This window comes from Onychomys torridus, chromosome 3 (genome assembly GCF_903995425.1).
Source record: "Onychomys torridus chromosome 3, mOncTor1.1, whole genome shotgun sequence".
Classification (NCBI taxonomy): Eukaryota; Metazoa; Chordata; class Mammalia; order Rodentia; family Cricetidae; genus Onychomys; species Onychomys torridus.
In genome coordinates, this window is record NC_050445.1 from 106,613,214 (window position 1) to 106,639,677 (window position 26,464).

At 46.7% G+C, this 26,464-nt stretch overlaps 1 protein-coding gene across 4 annotated transcripts in view; it reads left to right on the forward strand.

The window, feature by feature from the left end:
• Window positions 1-26,464, forward strand: part of Prickle2 (prickle planar cell polarity protein 2) — a 344,868-nt gene that overhangs the window by 306,707 nt on the left and 11,697 nt on the right. The window lies entirely within an intron of this gene.

Genomic DNA, 26,464 nt, shown 5'->3' on the forward strand with positions numbered 1-26,464 from the left:
TTATTCTTATTTCTGAGTAGGAAAATCAGAACCAGAAAGTTTGAGAATTACCCAGCTTTGTAAAATTAATTAAATCTGGCCTTTGACAATTTCATAAATGTGCACAGTGTATTCTGATTACTCTCCTGCCCCAACCTCTCCTCTCCCTCCCATACCTGTTCACTTCCCCTCCTCCCAGTAGGTCCCTTTTCCATATTGTGTCTTTCTGTTTTGTTTTGAGACCCACTGAACTTTAACCAGGACTGTCCAAGTGACCATGAGCACGGGACCATCCAATGGAGTTTGGGGGGCACACATCCAAAAATAGTGACTCCCCATCCTTCCAAAGCCATCAGTAGCTAACAGCTCAGCAGGGAGGAGAAGGGCCTGCATGACCCCTCCCACCCAAGCGTAGCTATTGACCCAAGCATTTCAGGGGTGAACAAGGAGGTGCCTTATTGACTCCAGAGCCATGCTTTTTCTTAATCCAGCAGCTGCTGCCATCATATGAGCCCCCACCTGATTAGATCTTTCATAGCAGTTAAAAACACAAGTTTTTAAAAGATGTGGAACCCGCTTAAACTCCCTCCTCAACAAACAAAAGCCTGAGTCATAGGGTGTCTGTTACAATGAGTTTTTCCCTTTGATCGTCAAATGCTTTTCACTCACTGTGTTCCCCCCACTTGTCCCAGAAGACAAAGCTCAGCTACTCTTACCCCCATGTTTCAGATGGGAAAAAAATAATGAGACTTTGGTGACTAAGCACCTTCCCTGACATTGTAGAAATAAGCAATCGGTGCAGTGAGAACCGCCTGGGAGCATTCATGTGCTGTAATTATTTAAGAGGACAACAGATAAATATGTACTTCAGCATCTGAAGCTGGTTTCTTAGGCAAGACCACTTGCCCTTGGGACATGTGATAGACGTGAGCTCCTCAGCCACCTTCCCAGGCTTCTGCAGCACAGCTCAACAAAGGCAGAGCCCAGGAGTCTAGCTCCTTGCTGTTCTGATATGTGTCATTGTCTTAAAACAGATGTTCTGGCTTTGTCTGCTCTGACAATAACATTAGGAGGCCTTATGAGGAAATCAGGGGCCTCAAGCAGGAGTCTGGGAAAGGCCAGGAAAGAACACACAGCCTCCACTTCTAAGGAAGAGATGAGGGGGTGTTTATACCCAGACTCTCAGAGAATCACTAGTGGACAGTGTCCCTCTGCCTCTGATTTCTGAAAGGAAACACAGAGCCATGTGTGATGAGGCTGAGAGAAAAAAGATTCCAAAGATCAGCACTGTTCAATATGGTAGCCTGTAGCCATGTGTTAACAATGAAAATTGGGTTAATTAAGATTAAATGTAATGGATATCACAGGCCAGTATCAGTCAGGGTTCTCTAAAGAAACAGAACTGATACACACACACACACACACACACACACACACACACACACACACACACACACACACACGGAGGGGGAGGGGTGCCAGGAGGTATTAGCCTAGGTTACGGGATGTGGTTGAGTTAGTCCAACAATGGTGGTCTCAGAGTGGAGAGAATCCAGTTCTGTCCATAAGGCTGGATGTCTTAGCGGTCCCAATCTAGTGCTGAAGGCCTGGAGGACAGCTGCTGGTCTTCAGTCTGTGTTGGAATCCCAAAGAAACTGGTCCTAACACTGTCGAAGGAATGGTACACAGACAGGATAGAAGAACTGGCCAGCAAGAGTCAGGGCAAGCAGGCAGAATAGCAAAGCGTCCTTCTTCCATGTCCTTTTACCTGGGCCTCTGCCAAAAGATGCCACCCAGATTTAGAGTGGGCCTTCCTGCTTCAAATAGCCTGATCAAGAGCTTTCTCCCTGGAGCGCCCAGCCGCTTGAGTGTCAGTTACTTCCAGGTGCAGTCAAGTTGACAGTCACAATGAGCTGTCACAAGTGCAGCAGCAATGGGCTGAGATTTAAATTTCCTTTTCATTAATTTAAATTGCATAAGCTGCATGAAGCTAATGGCAGCTCCGCCAGACGAGAGGACAGAGTAAGTGTATGGTGTGTGTACAGGGTTAATGCCACCGTCAGTCCTCGGAGCTCTAATATAAGCCTTGTTTTTATGGATTTTCAGCCACTAGTTTAAAATATAATAGGTTGGGAGTTATGATTCCAATGTTAATTTACTTAAAATATTTATTTGTTTGTTTGTTTGTTTATTTTAGACAGGGTTTCATGGCTGACCTCAAGCTCACTATATAGCTAAGAATGACCTTCAACTTCTGATTCTCTTGTCCCCCAGTTCTGTGATCCCAGGAGCATGTTTCCACACCCAGTTTATGAGCTGCTAGGGGTTGAACCTAGGGCTCTGGGGAAAGCACTCTACCCAGCTACATCTCTTATGGTCTCTGGGTTCAGATCTTCCCTTTATCTGTTTTTTAACATGTGACTAGGGGTTCAACCCAGAGCCTTATGCCTGCACAGCCAATGTTCTGCCAATGAGCTATACCCCCATTTCCTCTTCCTTTCATGGTTTGTTTTGAAGCTAAGTCTCACTCAATTACCCAGGCGCAGGCCTTGAGTCATGATCCTTCTTATTCAGCCTTCTGAGCAGCTGGGATTGCAGGCCTCTGCTACCAGGTTCAGCTCCACTTCATTGCTAAGGGGACTCCTGTGGCTTTAAACAAGTCACCAAATTCTCAAGACTCGGTTTCCTAGAAATCGGGATTTCATGACTATTAATACTTCCTTTGTAGGCATTTTGTGAAAATTCAATGATAGGTGCCATTAACTTCAAGAGATACATCTGACCCTCTGTAATGGTTTCTGGACACTGTATTTTGTCAGTTCCTTTTCCTCCAAAACACATTGTAGGATGACTGAGCTGCACCCCTCTCCTGGTGCTCACCAATGTGTGGCTTTGCTGTGTGTAGAAATGCCCTGGTGGCCTCCTCTTTCCCCCAGCAGCAAAGGGCCACACATAGAGCAGGAAAGTGAAGAAAGTAGTTGTGTGCCCGTGATTTTCCAATGGGATGACCAGACAGGACAGCAAGGTAGAAAAATGATGGCTACAAGCACAGTCCCATTCGTCCTTGTAGCACAACGTAAGTGACTTTTTACATTCTACTTCGCACAGCCCTGCACTGAAGATATAGCTCTGAAAGATGTAGAAAGCTGGTCTTCTTGTTTCTGATCCTCAGGGATGCATTTGAAGTCTGCCAGAACATTTAGTAGTCTTTTGAGGAGACAATAATCTGAACCATCCATGCATTTTGTAAGCCTTAGAATCATAGACTGAGTTACAGATAAATTTACTAACCCCTTGATCATGCCTCCAAAGCTTAGTGCAAGAAAATAGATTTATTTTTCTTTCTGAGGTAGGTAACTTAGGCTATTGGGTAAGTTTAGTGTTTAATCTGGCAGACAGCAAGGTCCTTTGTGGATGGCATTGTTCTTTTGAACAGATCTTAAGAAAAGCACAACTCAGCCACTTGCCAGCGTCTGATCTGGGCCCTGGCACTGCCCAGATTGTTTAGAACTGGGAGTGTGCAAGCTCTTCTCCATGGAAAACATGGCCCATGCCTTCTGCTATTGCTGAGTGACCCAGGAAGGCACAGTTACTACTGTGTAAACGCCAATGGGAGACTGTTGTGAAGCTCCTTAACCCTGCTCTTCCCAAATGTGAGAAGCTGTGATAATGGTGATCATAGCAGGCCACTGATCACATGCCAACATGCTGACACCTTTACATGCATCGCATTTTATTCTTATCACAGCCTTCAGAGATAAGTCACTATTACAGCTATTTCGCAGATGAGACACTAATGTTCATAGCAGTTGTCCATGCTGACATCATGCTGCAGATTAATAGAAGTTCCTACTTCTTATCTAAATTCTAACAAATAGCAAAGACTTGAACCCAGGTGTGGCAGACTGCAAAGCACATGCTCTTAACTGTCACGGTACATGTCCTCACAAGAAGGGTCATGATCGGGGCTGGAGAGATGGCTCAGCAATTAAGAGCACTTCCTGATCTTCCAGAGGTCCTGAGTTCAGTTCCTGGAAACCACATGGTGGCTCACAACCATTGATAATGAGATCTGATGCCCTCTTCTGTCATGCAGGCATACATGCAAATAAAGTACTCATACACATAAAGAAGGGCCATGATCATGGCCAGGGGATTTGCACAGTGCTTTTATATGAAGAAACAAGGTCTCCCTTCACTGCAGTAGCTGGTTTGTGTGTGTCGGTCTGACTCTAGTGGTGAAGCAGATAAGCACAAGTATGTGGTAAAGCCAAGGGCAGGAGGCAGAGGGGCAGTCAGGTATAATAGGCCAAGACTGGCCAGCCTTAGGAAGACAAGGGAGACTAGGACAAATGGTCCAAGGGGTGGTACCTAAGCAAGTGAGATAATGGAATAAGGCCATCACTGCAAGTTAGGCACCAAGGGTTAAGTTTTACATTTGGCTCCCATGTGTGGGGCAGAGATGGGACTGGAAGCCTCTGGCAGAAGCCATTACCACTGGAGAGCTATAGACTATGAGATGGTCCCAATTGAATAACTGAGGATCGTCGTCCAGGAAGAGCTGCTTTCTACAGGAGGGAGGTAGAGCAGCAAGAGCTGAGACCAGTAGGATGGGACTTGAGCGCCTGCTCAGTGAATTGCAGCTGGCTGAATGAGAGCATAGGCCGTAAACAGCCTGCTGAAGTCATGGCTGGCTGACCTATTCCTGTTTCAGTGTCTTCATCTTTAAATTGTAATGTCAAGGTTGCTATGAGAATGGAGTTAATTCCTATAAAGAATTTAGAACAGTGCCCAGCACCCTGCAAGGACCCATAGGACATCAGCGACTGCTGGCATTAGTAGGGACAACTGCCTATGCATGCTGCTGAGGATGTGCTACTGAGCTAAAGTGAGCCTGGACCTTCTCTGCTTGTATCTATAATTTAGTGGAGCTGACAGTAACCATTCAAATGAGCAATATAAAATTGCGGGTGGTAAGGATGGTATACTGAAGAGGTATACAGAGGAGGAATGTTGGTGCAGGCGGGCAATCAGGGAGGGCACCCTGAAAAAGAGATACAAGAAGGGAAGGTCTATGAGCAGTACAAACAACATGCGCAAAGGCCCTGTGGTAGAAGGATATGGAAAGGATGAACTGAAGGAAATCCTCGTGGCTGGATGGAGGATAGCCATAAGCCTGGTGAAGAAGGAAAGACCTCCAAGGGCTGTGGAAAGCCTTTAAAATGCCATGCAAAGAAGGGAGCAAGGTGACATCATCTGATCTACATTTTGATGAGATGGCCAGAGCAGTTTTATGGGCATTGTAACTAGCAAAGGGCCAGTGTGGCTTCATGGGAAGTCCTAGGAGGCAGTCCAGAGTACAGTGTCCAGGACATAAACAGGGTATTCAAAATAAGAGGAAGGCAAAGACAACGTGTTAGGAGAAGAAATGGGCAGAGGTCTGCAGTGACGCAGGGAATGGGTCCTAGGAGCCAGAGGAAGATTGACTTGTGAAATACTGGCAGTGGGTGGGATTTTCAGCTTCATCACTGCTGATTTGTGCCAGCGTCAGCAGAAACCGACCCCATGGTTGGCCTCCTCCAAGGAGAGATCTGAAGGGCTTGCCACCTTTCATCACATCCATGGTACATTTGTCATTTGTACCTTTGGACAGGCCTCATCTCCCTACTTGGAGAAGGGGCAGCTCAGTTGTTCAAAGTGAAGCCATTGGTAGCTGCGGGGTGGGAGGTGGGGCCATTTTTTCAGCATTTCTGGCAAACTATTACAAACAATAGAGTCAGTCTGAAGCAACCACTGGCCTGGCTCCCTCTCCCAGGAATGTCTGAAATGCTTTTTAATCCTTATAATGCAAACTAGTTCCATAAGCACTTGGGTGGAACGGTTCTTCTGTTCTGTGTAACTGGGCTATCCATTCTCTAACCCAGTTCCTTTAGTTAACTAGTTAAACAGCACCTCCTTAACTACTTGGCACCATTTGAGGGGCCACGCCTCAGACATGCTCAGGAAATGTCTGGCTCTGATCTTTTCATTAATTTCTGTGTTAATGACTTGTCTTGTCACATGACAGAAGAAACTTAAAGAAGGAAGGTGTCCCCTTGACTCACAGTGGCAGAGTATTATCCAGCATGGCTGGGACATCATGGCAACAGGACTGCGGTCTGGCCCATGGGAGCTGACCACATTGCATCCACAGGCAGGAAGCAGAGAAAGATGAATACTGGTGTTTGGTTTGCTTTCTCCTTTTTGTTCAGTCTAGGACCCAAGCCCGGGCGATGGTGTTTGGAGCTGTGCATTTGAAAGCCTAGAACCCACCTGAGTCCTCCCCGTTGACCCCCGTCCAGGATTAGCCTAGGAAGGACTTGGGAAATGCTTCGGGGCTGTCATTGCACTGGCATACAGACTCTTGTTGGCAAGTGTAACCAGTGGTCAAGGCCTGTGCCATGTGTTTCCAAGTTCTTGACCTCCTACTCAAGAATGGAATAACAGTCCATACAGATTATAAAGCAAAGATTGAAAAGCAAAGCCATAGTACGGATTAGAAGGGGAGAAATACACTGTCAAGATTGACAGTGGGCCACATGAGTGAGGGGACTCAAGGTACCTGATTATTGTCTGGGGCTTCTCTCTATGGGGTTCGAGAGATAGAGGTATTAGGTTACTAGGGGTATAATTCAGGTGGTTCTCTATTTTGAGTAAGAGGCTTGGACTATATAATTTTTGCTCATTCCTCATATCCTTTCCCATAATACATCTGATTTTAATCATATGCATGCCAGTTATGCCGAGGCATAAGATGGTAATTAGGGGACCCTCCACTCGAAGATCTCATTGCCTTTATTGTCATACACCCAGACCTGATCAGGCTGGATGGGTCCCTTGCCCATAGTTCCTGGATGTGTTTGAATAGAAACAGGATATTTTCAAGGCATTTGCTATGGGAGTAACTTATTTCTGTTGTTTAAAGTGGGTATGAGACTATGCAGGTGGGGCCCAGGTTGCCAACAGGTTGCTAGGTGCTTTGGAGAGGGGTGTGGGCACAGCCCAAGCCAGGTTGCTAAGTTACAGAAGATGCTGTTACATAAGGTAGCTGTCAGCAGCCCTATCCCTTAGTAGCCAATAAAGAAGAAAGAGATGATAGCTTCTTTTCAGTAGTCCATCCCCAAAGTCCAGAATTCAATCTTATTGGCCTGACTAGGATTACTTCACAGTTCTTAGATTAACCTCCATGGCCAGAAGGAATGAATCACATGCCCAGCCCAGGACTAGGCAGTGAAGTCAACCTTTCATTACTGTGGGAGGTGGAGGGTTATACTAGCTACTTTTCTCTTAATATGACACACTACCATGGCAAAAGCATCTTCTAGAAGAGGATTTATCTGGGCTTACAGTTCCAGAGAGATAGAGTTCATCATGATGGGGAGGCGTGGTAACATAGCAGAAGAAGCAGGGATCTGCCTGAGCACATTTTTATCCACATACTGGAAGCAGAGCTGGGGGTTGGGGGGGGGGCAGGGACAGGAAATGAAACAGGGCTAAACCCTCAAAGCCTACCCCCAGTGACATTATTCCTCCTCCTAAAGGTTCCATAATCTCCCCAAATAGCGCCACTAGCTGGGAATGAAGTGTTCAAATACTATGGGAGACATTTCTTATTCATACTACCTCAAGGCTTCTCAGGAGGAAATCAGGTCATGTATTTCAAGGAAAGGGTGAAACCAGTGGTTTCTAATCTGGTGTATGAGTCCCTCCCATCTACGACTACCCTTTTAACCTGATCCTGCCCTCTAGGAGCCCTACAATCAAAAAAAAAAAGTAAATGCTTACTTTGTACGATAGTGTTTTTTCTAGAGAGAGGAAAAAAAAAAAAGGTCCTGGTTTGAGAAAGATGATAGACAGTGACAGTTTGGTAGCATGGATTGGAGGAGCCCGACCTTCAGTGTTTGGGGCCTGCCTTCATCTGAGGTTCCTTCTTGTCAGTCCTCAAAGAGGCTGAGTTGTCTTGCAGTCGTCTCAGGTCTGAGCTCACCCCTGCTCACATACATTGCCAGGCGACAATGAACAGAATGAAAACCATGGGAGGATCTGTTGACTTTCCTTTTCCAGCTCAGTTTCCCAGTACAGGGGGAAGTAGAGGACATTCTCAGAGAGAGGAAGGCAGCAAGGGGTAGATGGAACAGGCCCCAGTCCAGAGTGGTCAGTACACCTCTGCCACATGCCATGCATGGTCTTGCTGACATTCTTCGGGTCCAGGGAAGTTTTTCCAGGGCTCCAGTGTTTGTCAATTGTTTGGGAGGCATATCTATATCTATAACTTCTTTGGGGTCTAGACAGCCAAAGGAGCGACACTGGAAAATCGATTCAACAAAACTGTATCTTGGCGGCTTCCCTTTTCTTGTAAAAATGAGCCAGCCTTAAAGAGAAGCCATCTACCATCTCAAGGCCTGCACAGTGATCACCTGCTGTATCCGTTGCATTCATTCTGGTGTTAGCACAAGCCCTTCCAGTGGGTCTGGACCAAGCTTCACCCATCTGCGCTCCCCTCCTTCACCTCATAGGATGCCCCTCCCAGAGCAATGGGATTCTGATGTAATTCAAACTGAGGTCCAGCTTTAAGGACTATATTTCTCTTTCTGTGTGTGTGGAGAGGTGTCTATGTGGGTATTCATGTGAGTGTGTGCTGGAGACTGACATAGTGTCTTCTTCCATTACTCTACCTTATTGTTGGAGACCGGGTCACTCCCTGAACCTGGAGCTCTTCCATTCAATGAGGCTGGCTGCCTACGGTCTCCAGAGACCATCCTGTCTCCAATGCCCACTGCCCGCCCACCCGGTGCTGAGGTTACAGGCATGCACTGCCAAACCTGGCTCTCATGTTGGTGGTGGGGATCTGAATTCAGATCCGCAGGCCTGCATGGCAAGTGCTTGACTGGTTGGACCATTTCACAGCCCTTTAGAGAACGTGTTTCTCCATTTAAATAACCCATCATTTACTTCATCCTTCTGAGTAATCCAGGGATCCATTTGCATTGTATTTATCTGGGTAATTTGTCTGTCATGTGAACTCTAGTCATCACCGAAAACTCGCAAATAGAATCTCTCAGGGATCCGATGGGGAAACAGCATCTTAGCTCATGTCCCAGAGAACCCATAGGGCCACTGAGTTATTGGCCCACTGAGTTACAGAAACTCAAGCATCATTTCCCACCAGGTGAATGGCTGGTCTGGGATTAGAACTTCCATCTTTGCTGCAGTGCCCCCTTTGCCCAGAGTCCAGCAGCCTGTTGAGACAAAAGAAAAATTAAAGTATGTCTCATCTCAGAACTTCTGAATGTTGGCTGGGACTCAGTTAACGATGTACTGACCACCACAAGCATGAAGACCTAGTTGTGGTCTATGAGCCATGTGCCAGCAGAGTGTGGTAGCATGCAGCTGAGATCCCAGCAGTAGGAAAAGTGGAGACAGGAATCTGGACCTCACTGGCCAATTAGTCTAGCCAATCAAGAAGCTCCAGATTCAGTGAAAGGCACTGTGTAAACGAATTAAAGAAGCTGGACATTGACTGCTAGCCTTCACATGGATGTTCATGCACATACAAACACATAAACACAGACATGTTTCTTAAATATAATATATGGATAATTACAAAAGAGAACAGTAACATGCCAGGAACATTTGATAATGTTGATAGCCCCAAACAAACACAACAAAAAAAGTGGACAGCACTTGTAATGGGGTCTGCTTTGGTTCTAGAATCAAAGTGAAAAGTATACGAGATGAGAGGTTCAGAAGAATTGAAAGATGATTAGTATAGGTGGGTTAATGGAGGGAAAGGGTTTGGGGAGATCTCTCAGCTGGTAAAGTGCTCAAAGGCATAAGGGCCTGAGTTTGATCCCCAAAGCCCACATTAAAAGGGGAGGGCAGTCATGGTGGCACGTACTTGTAATCCCAGTGCTGGAAAGACGTAGACAGGGAGATCCTCTAGGCTCATGGGCTATCTAACATAGCCAAATGATGAGATCCAGACCACCTGAAGAGTGAAACCTGAGATTGTCCTCTCACCTCCCCATGCATGTTCACATGTGTACGTGTACACCTACACACACACGCACACACACCCCACCAGGATGGAGGGGTAAATTCCCTGTACTGGAGATACACCCTTTTCCACAAGCACTGGCCTGGGAGGGGCACTATGGCCTAGGTGGGGAGGACCTTGGAGGGAGGACAAGTTTAGAGACACAATGGGTATCACTCCTGGGTGCTTCTGACTTCTAGTGGAGGCTGGAGAGACTTCCGGGCATCTAATGGTACCTAGAACAGCAGCCAGTCTCTACCTGCTGATCCAAAGCATTTCCTAACACCATAAAAAATGCCAAGACACAGAGACTAGACTAGCTATAAGGAATTCCAGTGAACATCCTCAGCCTTCCTCTAAGTTGTTCTGGACCAACTCAGAGGATGGCATGATGGCCAATGGCAAGAGCAACATCTCCTTCATCTGCTCCAGCAGGAGCACACCTTAGCTTGAGCTTAGCAGAGTGAGACTGGCCTCCTAGGTATCAACTCCTCTCCAGCTCTGTGTTCAATGCCTTCAGGCCTGCAGCTCACTGGCCAAGGATAAATTCTGACACTTAAGGGTCCAGGGAGGCATGAAGTGATAGGTCTGAAGCCTTTCATTGCTCATCTGGCACCTGACAACTTCACTACTCAATTCAGTACCTCAGTTACTTTGGTTGTTAGGCACCAAGGTGTCCACCTCCTGCCCCCTTCCCTTAATGTGTCTGAGAAGAGAAGGGAACTTGAGTGGAATTTAGGAATCAACTGTAAGAAAGGCTAGAAGGCAAGTGTCAGAATTAGTAAGTGAGTGTGAGATTTGGCTGTCAGGAGCTGTCAGTTACCCAGACCTGCGTGAGCTCCCATACAAGGCAGCCCTGCTGTTTGGGGGGTAAGGGTGGAATTCTCTTTAGCCCAAGAGATGAGCCTTTCTTACTGTATCTGTTTTCCTGTCATTCCTGTGCAAGAAAAGATAACCAGAACCCATGGCTTAATTATGCCCCACCAGCCTCCCAGTGAGAGTGGTTGTTACCTCAAAGCTCTGGTTTCCTTACCACCACCACCACCACCACCATCCACCACCACCACCACCACCACCACCCACCACTACCACCACCACCACCACCACCCACCACTACCACCACCACCACCACCCACCACCACCACCACCACCACCACACCACCACCCACTACCACCACCACCACCACCACCACCACCACCACCACCACACCATCCACAACCACCACCACCATCACCACCACCACCCACCACCCACCACCCACCACCACCACCATCCACCACCACCACACCATCCACTACCATCACCACCACCACCACACCACCACCACACCATCCGCCATCACCATCACCACCACCACCACCACCACCCACCACCACCACCCACCACCACCACCACCACCCACCACCACCACCCACCACTACCACCACCACCGCCACCACACCATCCACTACCACCACCACCACCACCACACCACCACCACACCACCACCACACCATCCGCCATCACCATCACCACCACACCATCCGCCATCACCATCACCACCACCACCACCACCACCACCCACCACCCACCACCACCATCACCACACCATCACTACCACCATACCATCCACTACCACCACCACACCGTCCACTACCACCACCACCACACCACCATACCATCCACTACCACCACCACCACCACCACCACCACACCATCCACCATACCATCACCACACCATCCAACCACCACTACTGCTACAACAACACCATACCACTACCACCACTATACCACCACCACCACCACTACCCACCACTACCACCACCACCACCACCACCACCACCACCACACCATCCACCACCACCACCACCACCACCACCACCCACAACCACTACCATCACCACACCATCACCACCACCACACCATCCACTACCACCACCACCACCACCACCATCACCACACCATCCACCACCACCACCACCACACCATCCACTACCACCACCACCACCACCACACCACTACCACCACCACCACCACCACCACCATCCACTACCACAACCACCACCACCACACCACCATACCATCCACTACCACCACCACTACCACCACCATATCATCCACCATACCATCACCACACCATCCAACCACCACTACTGCTACAACAACACCATACCACTACCACCACTATATCATCACCACCACCACCACCACCACCACCACTATACCATCACCACCACCACCACACCACCACCACCACCACCACCACTACCACCACACACCAATAGGAATTAACTTTTCAGAGAATTCTGATTTGGTAAAGCTTTGAGAAATTCTTTGTTCTTTGAGTCTATGGATGGAAAACTGGCCTGGGTAAGGGCTGGGAACTAGCAAGACAAGAGACATCCCAGCAGTAGAGGTTTTCCTTGGAGATCATTTTCAGCTCTAGAAATGAGCCTAGCACAGCCCTGGGCAATGGATCTGTTTCAATCACTGCACCATCTGTAGGAGACAAAGTCACCACATCTTGCTGATGCTCCCCTCCAGCTCCCCTTAACAGAACTCCGGTTTCACCATGCCTAAGTCACTCAGCGCCTGGGATAAGCAGGACTTTTGCCCTGGGAGCATTGCTGAGTCTGGTGCTTTTTCTCTTCTTGGGAGTTAGGACTTCTCAAGATGCAAATGACTTCCACGGCCTTCACTGTCTTCTGAAGCTGTTTGTTGTAGGGGTCATTTGATGGCTAGGCATCTGTGTGGCACACTTCTATCTGGCTATCTTGGATGAAGCATATAAGGAAAGGGAACATATTTTATCCCATAGTTTATTCTTCTGAACCCTAGAACTTCTAAAAAAGAAGAATTTTCAGCCCCTGTAGTGGACTCAAAGAATGCCAACACCACCCCTCCTCATTGTCTTCCTCAGCTAAGCTCAGGGGCCTCTCTTTCATTTGTAGGTATTATTTGCTCTCAACACAGTCCCTAATATCATGTATCTCATTTGCAGACATGGCCTAAGATGCCATCCCCTCCCACACAGCAGCCTCCCTGGTGAGTCTGCCCACTAAATTGTATCCTTAGCAGCCCTGCTTTATCTATTTTTCCAAACCAAAATTTGGTCCAAGATGCTTTTGGAAGGAGAAAAATTAAGAGAGAATGAGAAGGTATCTTTGGGAATTATGATGTTGGTTTGTTTTATTTTCATTCGTTCGACAAATATTTATTGAGTGCCTACCATGTGTCAGGCACCCTGCTAGTTGCCAAGTGCATGTTGATGAATAAGTCTGATATTCTCCCTGTGTGGGTCAGGGCCCCAGCAGGAAACAGCTGCTAGACTCAAGAGGTAATTAAAGAAAGCCAAATGAAGAAGCAGCCTCTGGATTACAAAGCCAGTCTTGGGTAGAGAATGACAGCCACCCTGTAGCCTAGCAGGAAGGAGCCAGACCAGCAGGTCTCCCATTGATCAAACTTACCTGGGAGCCAGAGAGCACAGGGAACCACCATGGCACTCTCAGGGCAGAGTGCAGCAGAGAGCTGGTCTGGAATCTAACAGGGATGTGTAAGCTTGTGGTAAGTGCAAAGAAAGAGATGAGGCAGACCCGAGAAGACCAGTCAGGTTCAGCTACACACCACACACAGAATGGTCAGGGAAGCATTTTGGAATGGTCTTTCGAGGGAGGAGGGAAAGAAGAGGATGGTTAGAGATAACTTGTGCAAAAGCCCTGGGCAAGAGAGCACTTGCCTAGTTCCAGGAGCTCCAAGGAGCCCAGTGTGAAAAGAGAGCATTGGGAAAGACAGCTTAAAACACACCTCAGCCTCCTGGTTCACACTCGGCCTCCTGGGGTGTCTCTGGCAGCACTGCCCTGCATTAAAGTGGAAAAAGTCAGGTGACTTTCATGGAAGGCTGAGAAAGCATATTTAGGACCATAAGGAAGCGAGGATCAAAAATAGCACTTTTGTTGGGTGAGGGAGAAGTTGCTATTTAAAGTGGAAACAAGAATAAAAAAAAAAAATCTATGCACTCCTTCTGTGGGTATTTGTATTAAATTGATCAAGTTCCCTTTTTTTTTTCTTCTTTCTTTTAAAGGACTGCTTTCTGCCCTGGGTTAGATCTGGATTTCATGCACAGTTTATTCCCATCTTATCCCAGATACCACCTTAACCAAACAACTGGTTTATAAATCTGACGAGAGCAAAAGCCTCCCTTCAGATGAGCTGTAAGCTTTGAAAGCACAGCTAAACAGAAGTATGATTCACACAGTCCCGCTGTTTATCTTCTCTTGTACAAACAAGCCAGCATCAGCGATGGACAGCCAGCTCCAAGTGCCTTGGACCTGCCTGTTTGTCTTTAAGGAGAAGGATGAAAGAGTTGGCATTTTCCCTGTATATGAGTGTTGCCATAGTTACAAGGCTTTCATCCATCTTTCAGAGTTCTACATCTTTCTGCTTGTCTTGGTTTCTTTTCTTGCTGCTATGATAAAAAAAAAAAAAAAGCAACTTAAGGGAGAAGGACTTTATTTTGGTTGAAGGTACAGCCTATCAGTGGGGAGGTCACACCAGCAGGAGTTTGAAGGGACACATTTCATGGAATCCATGATCAGGAAGGAGGGGGGGCGTGTGCACGGATGCAAGCATTCAGCTTGCATTCTCCACTCCTCAAGTCTCATTTTTAACACTAAGCATGAGATTCTCACATCCCCATCCTTCCTGAGTTTCTGATTCTTTCCACTCCCACTCTCTTGTCCACAGTCTCGCTTCTGTACATTCCCAAGGCAACCAAGATTTACTGTCATAAATGGAGCTAACAGCTGGCAAGCCTTCTAAGTAGGACACAGTGTTAACTCCTACTGTGTAATTATCCCAGCTCATTTTTGTAGTGATGCCATGCAGTGTATGTACACAGAATAGTCCCACAAGAACTGTCCAGCCCCGAATGTCAATAGAGATGAGGTTAAGATCTGCCATGGGCTAGATGAGGTAGTGCACCCCTTTAATCCCAGCGTTTGGGAGACAGAGATAGGTGGGTCTCTGTGAGTGTGAAACCAGTTTGGTTTGCACAGCACATTCCAGGCTAGCAAGGGTTATATAATAAGAGTCTTCTCACAAAACAAAAACCTACAACAAAAACTGTCTTTTGTGTGGAGGTAGTCTTGTGAAAACAGTCATTTTTCCTGTAAAAGGTAATATGGCATTATAATAAAATTATATAAAATCAGATTGGCTTTTGGGAGTAGCCCTGGCTTGCCCTTCACTCAACAATTCTCTGGTTTCATATGGAGAATGATCCACAGTAGCTATCTTTTGAGTTTATTTAGAAAACATAAAATAGAAATAAAAGAAGAAAAGAGCAAGCAGCAGAAAGATGGGAGAGCTCCAGGTCAGACACTTACTGCATCACAGAGCTGAGTGGGGAAGCCCCAGGGACCAAAGGTACCAGCTGGAACAGAATGGCTTCTTGTCGGTGAGGTTCCCGATTAGCCATTCCCGCCAAGGATGTCTGCATCCCATGGCAAACTGGAGCTGAGTCTTTTGCTTTGGGAAGGTGCCTGGGAATGATTACCTCCCAGCTGTGTTCAAGGGCACAATGCTTTCAGGCTTATGGTTCACTCTCAAGGGTATGGCATGTTCACTCTTGCACTATGTCACTGGTCTCCTTTTCCTTCTCATAGTCTGGATCACAACACGTCCTGGACAAGGGATCTCAGAGGGCACTCTAAATATGCTTGGGTCTGAAGTGTGTCAACCCCACTTCCAGAACCAGCATCTCGGTGAACTTAAGCAACACACAACAGTTTGCTAACATGATGTATTAGACCCACCTCTGGTGGGGGACGGCTTGGTCATTCCAAGCCTCACTTAGTGAATCCTGACATTTGGCTTCCCTATATCAACAGCAGAGGTGGACCCTGCCTTCAGAGGTGTCTCTCTGCCAGCATAGATGTTCCAGGTCTGCTTTGTACCAGCAGCAACTGTAGGTGTGGATCAGGCAAACATGGACTCATGCTGTTGTTAAATCTATCGTAAGTGCTCTCAGATCAGGCTAGCCCTTTCTACAGCTCAGGGGCCACTTTTCTCTTCCTCTACCACCTCGCTGGTTAGCAGGCTGCAAGCTCTTCTCCCTATGGTAGCAAACCTGCTGCTGTGAAAAAGAGAAAAAGGAACTTTCCTCATCCTCGGAAACTGCCAAGGATTGTCCCCATGCTTGGCCTTGGCTGTTATTCCATCCTACCATCCCCCAGGCTCTTTCCCATTTAATCAGTGCCCGATGCCCTCCTCCCGAAGGGGACCTCAAATAAGACTGGCAGCTGAACAGGATGTGGTGGCACTCAGGAGGCTGAAACAGGGGGATTATGTGTGAGGTTGTCCTAGGCTGTATGATGAGATCCTGTCTCAATTTAAAAGAAGGAAGAGGAGGAGGAGCAGCTGAGGCTGTTTGGTTTGGAGAGCTAAAATCATAAACTAGGACCAAGAGAGAAAAGACGTTAACTTGTCCTGAATTGTGGCCTAGAATAGCTTGCCAAGCAGAGAGGAGTGATAGAGGGCACCATAGGCTGACCACTGAGGTCTCAGGAAGAGCAGAACTAGCTCCACGTTGGGCACTTGGTAGCATCATGCCTGGAGGGCCGCTGGTTACAGAAGCTTTCATCCCCATTAGCCAGGATTTGAATATGCCCTGTTGCTCTCTCTGCCTGGGTTGCTTTCAGCCTCTCATGGACTCAGAGTGCTCTTTTGAAAACTGAGAATAGCCGGGTGGTGGTGGCGCACGCCTTTAATCCCAGCACTCGGGGGAGGCAGAGGCAGGCCGATCTCTGTGAGTTCGAGGCCAGCCTGGGCTACCAAGCAAGTTCCAGGAAAGGCACAAAGCTACACAGAGAAACTCTGTCTCGAAAAACCAAAAAAAAAGGAAAAAAGAAAAGAAAAGAAAACTGAGAATAACAGGATCTACTACTCAAGATTCAGAATAGGTTAGAAGTGGGAAATCGCCTGACCCATAAAAATATAAACAGTGATACGTCTTGTCAAACATCACGGGAGAAAACCTCATGAGTGGGACATAGAGTAGTGAGAGGGATTGGTCCTTCCCTCTGAGAGGGATGGTCTCTGTCAGGACGCTGTGCATCCTCTATGGACAGGTAAACTCTTACTTCCCAAGTGCAACCCCGGTAACCTATCCCCTCTCTCTTCTGCCCTGATGTTTTCTCTAGAATGTCAGTACAATTTGACTTCATAGATTTTACACTGTTGTTGTTTAAATATGAAGTGTCTCATTGTTGCCCCCCACCATGGAATCACGTGTTTGAACCCTTGGTCCCCAGCGGGTAGCACTGTTTGGGAAGGTGGTGGAACATTTAGGAGGTGGAGACTTCCTGGAGAGCAAGCCTTGAGGCTTTGTAGCTAGCCTGACTCCTGTCCACTGTCTGCTTCATGATTGTGGATACCAGCCTCCTGTTCTGCCTCCATGCCGTCCTTGCCTGCGGCCATCTCCTCTCCACCATGACAGATTTGTCTTCCTGAAACTGTGAACCAAATTACGCCCCACCTCCCTTAAGCTGCCTTTGTCCGTATATTTTATCATAGCAATGACAAAGTAAGAGAACAGGAATTATATCTGGTTTTTTGTTTGTTTGTTTGCTTCTGCTGTCCCAGTAGCTGGAGCAATGACACACAGTGGACACTTGATGAAACTGGCCCTTGTTGGTGTTCATAAACTATGTGTTAAATTAACCGTCTCTTTTACAGAGACATAAATGGGCTTAGAGAAGCTGAGAGATTTGCCTATGATCACATGACTAAGAAGAGGTATGTGCCTTTAACCACTACAGGAAACTCAGTTTGCATTGTTTCACCAATAGCAATGACCCCACAACTCCTTCAAACTAGCTGCAGAGACACTGGGTCCCTTCTTAAGAGTTCAGAGCGATGAGGTTGAAGTGTAGATGCAGTTAGAATGGCTTGAGATGCTGACAAGATCTGAAACCACCTGATCTCTCCTAACTCCCCATGAATCCAGATATGTTTAGTTGTAAAAACAACAACAACAAAATGGTCCTAATATCATTACCCAAGGCTCGGAGAATGAGTGAGTGGGGAGGGGATTTACTTTTGCCGAACCTTGCAGCTATCTTGGAAGTGGCAGACCTCGTCCCAAACAAATATGCTCGTCCTCTATTCACGGTCAACCCCAGAGAGAAAGCTCCTGTTCTCTTAAGAGGTAGGTCAAGGCGAAAGGGATAGGCCTCCCAACTGCTTTACATACCATTTTATTATTTTCCTGAATAACAAAAGTGTTGTTTGTAAACATATGTTTTATAAATTGAAATGGTCCCATAATCACCCTTCCCCAACCTACTGTTCCTTTGGCATCTGTTTCTAGGCATACACTCGCAGATGTATAACCAGAAACAGTAAAAACGTCCTAACACTTTACAATTTGTGGGTTTCTTTTAAGTAGCCTATACATTGTCTGTCAATGCACAGGCGCTAAGTCCTTTGAGACTGTTTAGTATGCCATTGCTCCTAGCTCTTTTCTTTACATTTTATTTAGTGTTTTGGTGGCACTTATGTCTGTGTTCAATGTGTATGCAGTATGCAAAGATTCCAGAAGTGGGCGTCAGATCCCCTGGACCTGGAGTCATAGGTGCAGTTGTGAGCCACCACGCAGATGCTAAGAATAGAACCCAGGTCCTCTGGAAGAACAGCCATTGCTCTTAGCCTCTGAGCCAATTCTCCAGTCCCTGTCCCTGGTTATTTTAACCCATCCCATATTGCTGGACTTTTAGATTTTTTTTCCCAGCTTTTCACTGCCTCAATTTGTGTTGAAATATACTTCTGACTTATATTTATTTACATGCTTGCAAAAAAAATGTTTCCATACTATAAATTCCTAGAGGTGGGGTTGCTGAACTAAGGCACATATACATCGTAAATTTGTATGAATATAAGATAACCAAGCCATCCTTCTAGATACTGTATCCATCGCTTATACATTGAAAAAGTAGGAGCTCAAAGTTGAGTGCTTGATGGAACCAATCCTTGCTTCAGGATTGGAGTGGTACTGGCTGAGTAGACTAGTATTTTCAGATCCTAAGCACATATCAGAGAAGAGCCCTGACAGCCCATGCTGGAGGCAGATCAACTCAAATCCCTCTCTTTGCCAGATCTCTAAAACCCTAGTGGGGCACCAGCCATCTGAATGACTTCCAGGGAACTGGGTTGCCATCCACTCTGCTGAGCCCATTCTTGGTAGGTTGGTGCACAGACCACATTTAGGGATGGGAACAGGGAAATTAAGTCATCAGTCCTCACCAGCCAGGATCTGGCAGGAGAGGAGGCACAAATGGTCCTGGAAATCCTGCCTCCCATAGCAGCCCTTGGGTTTGCCAGTTACAGAACTGTCATACCTTGCTTAGTGCCAGCAAGCCAGAGTGACCTCACAGGCAGCTTTCCCAGCTCTGAAACCCAAAGTTGCCCACAAGTACAGCACCTGGCTCTGCGACCCTGGCTATTTCTTCATATCCACATGGTATGGAAGCAGTAGTTTTTATGGTTAGGAGTGTAAGAATCAACTGGAGAACTTGTGGAAGGCACAGATGCTTGAGTGGCACTCCCTGAAATTCTGACTGTGGATTTGGGCCCCAGAACCCATGTAAGGATGCACCCCTGTGCTGCCAACATTGACCATCGGGCACATGTGTATACACTGTAGAAGCACAGTGTAGGTACCACACCCACATGTGACTTGGTGATAGGTTTGGACTGATAAAAAAACAATGGAGTAAATAAATTCTCTCTCACACACTCCATTATTCTCCCTCCCCCTCCCCTCTCAAACTTACAAACAGCTCACCCAAACATTTTCTAGCTGTCCAGGCACCTCCTAAGGTTTTTTGTGCCTTTCTTCCCTGGTGGCTACCATACTTACCTTTCTCTCTTGTCAAGACAGACTCTGCCAACTGCCTTTTGCTGGGGTGGGGGAGGGAGGATACCTTACAAAGCTCCTTCAGTAGTATTTCACACTGGCCTGGAGGAGGGTAGGATCCTCAGTTTAGAAACATCAGCTAATAGAAATCCCTTGGCATCAGTGAGGAGAAGCCATGAGTAACTCTGATAAGAAATTCAGGAGAGCAAGCCAGGCTTGGTGGGGGAGGAATTAATCTGGGGACTCATTCATGGGTGTTTGCAGCAGAGTAACCTGCTTTCCAAGCTAGGTGCTTTTCCACTACCCTAGGGAGCCCAGCAAACAGTAAACAGACAACACATGAAAGTGTACAAACGCAAAGCAAAGACTTAGCGTATAATCAACTAACTGGGCAAGTCGACAGGGAGTCCATGTGAGAGAGACATGTAAAACCCTCAGCAACCATGTAAAAGAGCATTCAAAGGCAAACTTTTTATTTATTTATTTATTTTAAGATTTATTTATTATGTATACAGTGTTCTGGCTGCATGCCAGAAGAGAGCGCCAGATCTCACTACAGATGGTTGTGAGCCACCATGTGGTTGCTGGGAATTGAACTCATGACCTCTGGAAGAACAGCCAGTGCTGTTAACCACTGAGCCATCTCTCCAGCCCTCAAAGGCAAACTTTTAACAATCAAGATTTGTGACCAAAAGAAAAAAAAATCCATGATTTAATAAAATAGGCAATGAGGTTTTGGTTATGAGCCTAACCTTTCACAGCTGAGCCGTTTCTCCAGCCCAGGAAGGGGGCTGTAGAGCCAGGCCCTGCTTCCTGTTCTCTGTGTCCAGACCCCAGATGCAGGCCGACCAGCCTGCCCCTGCTTCTCCTCACACATCTCCCTCACCTGTTGCCCTTTCTTCACTTCTGTCATGGATGGTAGTCCCTCGAATGGTAAATGGAAACAAACCTTTTCTCCCTTCAGTTGCTTCTCGTCACAGACAAGAAAAGCAACAAGTGTTGGGGATTTAGCTCAGTGGTAAAACACTTGCCTAGCAAGCACAGGGCTCTGAGTACGATCCTCAGCCAAAAAAAAAAAAAAAGAAAGAAAGAAAGAAAAGAAAAGCAACAAATACACCAGTGTTGGCGAGGTCCTGTGAAAACTCCACAACTTCCTTGCTTTCACAAAAACTCTCTCAGTATAATCCAGAGAAGATACGTGGAAAGGTGTCATTAACTCACAAGCTGTATCCATGGGAAGGTTTTCAAGGAGGGAGACGAAGGATTTGAGGGTCCGGGGCATTCTGTGGGTACACAGCTCCTACCAGGGAGCAGCTGTTGACTCCATCTGTGCAGCAGTTGAACCCAGCCAAGCCAGGCAAACAGTACAGGCCGCTGTTAGGGAGCTGGAGAATGAGAGCGGCGTAGACGTTCCTGTGACCCAGCTTGATTGACATCCTTGCGCCGTTCCAGGAACCCAGCCCTGGCTTCCTTGTGTCTCAGCAGAAGTGGGGTGCTGGGTGGGCAACAGGTCCACATTCATCAATGAAACGAGGGAAACAGGGCAGAGCAAAGCCCTGCTCTAGAGCCCAGTTTCTATGGCTACCTGGCTCCCTAACCAGAAGCCCAGAGAAAGAACACACAGCTTCTTAGAAGTGGTACTTGACTTTTGTTTTATACTCATACTCTTGGGTTTCCAAATGTGGTCCATGGGGCTATCAAGATGGCTGAGCAGGCAAAGGTACTTGCTGCTAACCTTAGCTTAATCTTTAGAACCCATGTGGTAGAAGGAGAGAATCCGCTCTTGCAAGTTGTTCTCTGACCTCCACATTCTAATACACACACACACACACACACACACACACACACACATACATGTAAAAAAAATTAAAAAAATAAAACCCACTCTGGTCCATGGAACAACTCTATTAGCATCTTCTAGGAGATGGTTAGAAATTCAGAATCTTGGATCCAGCTTAGACTTAGTGGACCTGGATCATGTTTTTAAGATGGTCTCTGGATGATTAACATGTCTGCTGAAGCTAGAAAATGGGCTGTCTTAGAAAACCAGTCCCTGCCGCTATCATTGACTCCCATCCTCACCCATGACCTTGGGTAGCCTACTCATCTGTTTCTATTTTCAGTTCCTAGTCTGTCTAGGGGAAGTACCACTCTTGGCATCTCCTGAATCACAGTATGCTATATGCCCCCAGAAAGGATGAGCTCTGAAAAGCTTAATCCTTTTCCTGTAATTATATGCTATAGCTTGTATTTTATAAAAGTTTGACATGTCTAAAGAAAACTCAGCCATGACTCTCCTGTACCTGCTTTCCTTCTGTATCCATTCACCTATTAACTCATCCAGACATTTTGTAATTGGCTCATCTCCTTCATTCTAACTACCTATATATTCTTTAAAATACGCCATCCAGACCTGTCCATTGTATCCCAGAGTCTGTCCTTCAGCCAATCTAGTAAAATAGCTTCATCATAAATACAGCCATGAGTGGCACTCTGTCAGTCTGTAACTCTAGAGAACTAGGGATTGTGGAAGCGAAGATCTAAAGCTTACCTGTCTCTTAAGTTTCTAAACGACCTTCATCCAAACATCTCCCCTCCTTTGTTCAACTGGCATTACACAAGAAAGAAAGGCATGTGCCCAGTGGGGAAGGAAATAGGGTGAGCAGGCAGGTACGAATATGAGTTTGGCCAGGCATCAAACCGTTGATGCTGAAGGCCCCTGGGCATGCCAACTTAAAGCAAAAAGAAAATGTCTTGTAGTTTGGTGGATGAGAAAGAAGTTCTGAGTTTGTGTGAAACCCTGGCTTTCATTTCCGGCACTACAGGAAGTGTATTGGCCACCAATTGGAGTCATGTGACAGAAAGATGCCCTTGAAAAAGTGTGTTGGGAGGGGGGAGTTCTCCAATTTACATTTAACATGGTCATAACTAAATCCCCAACTTGGGGGGGTAGGTGATATTTAATAGTCATAGATCTATGCAAACTTAAACATATGAATTATTATGTTCCTACTGCCGTGTCCACAGTCAAGAACAGATGAGCACCCAAAGTGTTCTGTGCCTCACTCTGCTGCACCCCTTCCCTTTGAAGTTACCGTTCTCCAGAAATGGAATCAGACTGTCTGTTCTTTTATATCTGGCCACACTGACTTCATTGTATTTGTGAGATTTCCCCACATCATGAGTAGCAGCAGTTTGTATTTATACATAAAATGTACATTAATGAAAGGATTATTTTCATCACTGCTGCTACTGCGTTACTGGGGGATTAGCAAATGTCTACTTCTCTCTTTGCCATCTGTCCATCCTGTTGCTGGATGCTGGTGTCCAGGCCGCATTCTCTTTTGTGTTCTCAATACTGAAAAGCAGGCATGCAGAAAACTTGTGGAGGAGCTGCTGAGCAGATTATCCCAGTTCTTCATTACCCACTTGAAAAAAAAAAAAAAAAAGGAGATATGATGACACCTGTAAAATTCCTTCACATAACGAACATAGGGGTTGGGCCGGTAAGAGACTCAGCATGTGGATGATCTTAATGCACCAACAGCATTTGGAGTCCTCTGCATTAACTCAGCTGTTGCCTTTACCCTTAGAGTGTATAGTTACTCCCAATTTACAATGATATCTGGATTGGGTTTCTTTACATTTATTTTAGTGCGTGCATGTGTGTGTGTGTGTGTGTGTGTGTGTGTGCCTGTGCTTGTGCGCACACATACCTTAACACTCATGCAGGTCAGAGGATGACTTCTGGGATTAGTAGATTTAGGGATTAGGCTCAGCCACAAGTACCTTCACCGGAAGAGCCATCCCACCAGTCACAGATCTTAACTGAGGTGTCATGAAAGGTAAAATCCAAAGTCAGTGCCCTTCACCACACCCCTTGCTGTCCCCCGAGGTCTTTAGTAATCATACCGGCAGATACACAAGGACCTCTTCCTCAGGCTCCTGTTTATGTCCTCAGCCTCATCTTGTCACTCTCTTTCTTGCACAGAATTCTCCAGGTACATGGGCCTCCTACCACTTCTTAGAACACAAGCTGTCTCCATCACAGAATGTTCTTTTCCCTCTCCCTGGAACACTTTCCTCCACCCGTGGCTTGGCTGTCACCTCATCCTGTAGGTCTCGCCCTAATTAGCACTAACATGGAGTTCTTGGCCAACATGGTCAGGATTAATACAGCATGTCTTCTACCCAAGTCTCCCTTCTGTTTGCTTGTGGGGTTGTTCCCTGTGCACTGCTCTGTTGTCTTGGTTATGGCTTTTCCTATGCAGTGTCATACACTGGTAGGGTGTCATCCCAATGCATCCTGCTCACAGTTGTGTGTACAATGCCTGGCAATATCAGGGTTTGGTTGACATCTTGGAGGAAACTACATGACCTCCAAGGCCTTGGCTCCCCACTATCCATCACTGGAAGCCATTGCGCTACTGTCTCCCAATATCTGGTGTTGCCTGAGCCAACATTCCAGTGTGGTCTGCTTGTTGGCTACCCATGTCTGGAAAGCAGTATGGCGTCACTGTGAGCCCCGAGCATATTCTCAGACAGTCTTCAGTTGGTTGGAAGCTTTTGTACACCCTTTCAGTTAGCAGTAGGCACTATGATGACAGAACCAGAATTCCCCCAAGAAGTCCTCACTAAAATTGGCTCCTTGTGATTAAAATGAGCACTGCTTATTAGCAAGAGATGTCCCTTTTAAAGCTCCACCTTCATTCTTAAAAGACTACTTTTTATTGAGTATTCTTCTTAAATGTTTCATTTTGTATTTAATTGTTTCATATATTTTGATCATATTCTTTCCCTTCCCCTAACTCTTCCCAGAGTCTCTCCAACTCCCCTCACCCAAGTTCATACTAGCTCTTGCAGTCCCTCTCTCTCAAACAAAACAAAAAGTAAAAAACAAGAATTAAAACAAAAAGACAAACAAGAACCACAACACACACACACACACACACACACACACACACACACACACGGATTTATATTGACCAACTACTCCTGGGCATGGGGTCTGCTGAGGTGTGTGGTTGATACAGAACTACCTTTATTGGGACAGACAACTGGTTTATTAGAAAATTAAAGGAATGAACAAGTCAAGGGTTAAAAGGTAGGAAACCTAACCAGGGGTAGCTTGGTAATCTACTGGCTCTGTTCCATTCTGGTGGCTCCACAGCTGGCAGGCTCAGACCTCATGCTTGTCTTTGGTACCAGCTGGCCATGAAGAAGCCAGCTCATTTGTTTTAATCTTCCAGAGTGTGCCAGAGATGCTCAGATGGCCAAGTGAGGGGGCAGGGAAAGGCTGGAGAAGGGGGAGCTGTAAAGTCAGGAGTGCACAGCTCCTACAATGCTGCCTTGGCAGTAGCTGACAATGTAAGTGTTCTGAGATGTGCCAGCTCTTTTCACCACAGGAGCGGGTGACAGTGTATACCATCACCTGTCAGGACCTGCTGGTCCCTGGGAACCCAGAACATGGGCCGATGACCACAGTTAGGAGTCGAGAAAGATTCCCTAAGGGCTGGGAACCCAGGAAATAAGGCAATGGATGGAGCCCTTCGCCACAAGGAACTCTTGAAAGCCACTACAGAGATATGTGTGTTTGCCAGCAGTTCCACAGATAGCAACCTGGCTGTTCCACACTGAGCCTAGTGGAACACGAGGGTTGGTGTTCCGGTGCCTTGTAAAGATGGCGTTTCCTTATGGATACCTCCTGCTGCCACTCGTGGAGAGACTTCCCGTAGACTCCAGTCAGAGGGCAGCTGCCAAACTGTATTCCTTGGAGCTGTGGTTCTTTTCATGGTGATTTTTGTCCTCTTTCGGCATCTGGGGGTATTGTGAGCTGTCATAGTCAGAAGGGAAAACTGCTGGAATGTGCTAGAAATGTGGCCACACCTCCTAAATGCATCGGGCTGCCCCCATTAGGCCTATGTAATCTGAGATGTGGATACTATTCCTCTTGAGAAACTTTGAATTGGGGTGTGAAGGCAGGCTTCCTGGGACAGAGGTATCTTCTTGCAAAGAAATTCTCTTGAATTATTCTTTTCCAGGGTGGGCCTGAGAATCACCAGGAGGTCTTGTTTGAACATAGATTGGGGTTCTACAATTCTGGGTAGAGTCTGAGAGGCTCGTGGACATGCCCCTGTCTACAGATCCCATCTGGGTACCAAGGACTGTGTGTGCATCTCACCGGTCTTCTCTTCATCTCCAGCCCCTCCCCCAGCCTTCCCCATCACACTCATTTTGAACCATTCCAGGGCTTGTCATCAAGAAATATGGGCTGGTATTTAAACTCCACTGCCTAGATGACAGCTTCTCAGCAGCTGTTGCTTGTTTGAAGTTCAGGGTGTTGCTGAAATCAATGGACACACACACACACACACACACACACACACACACACACACACACACCAATCTTGAACTTCAAGATCTTTCTCACATGGTCTGAGACACACTGATGCAAGCAAATTGCTATAACACAGTCGTTTCTATAAAGGACCAGAAAGTAAATATTTTGAGCTTTATA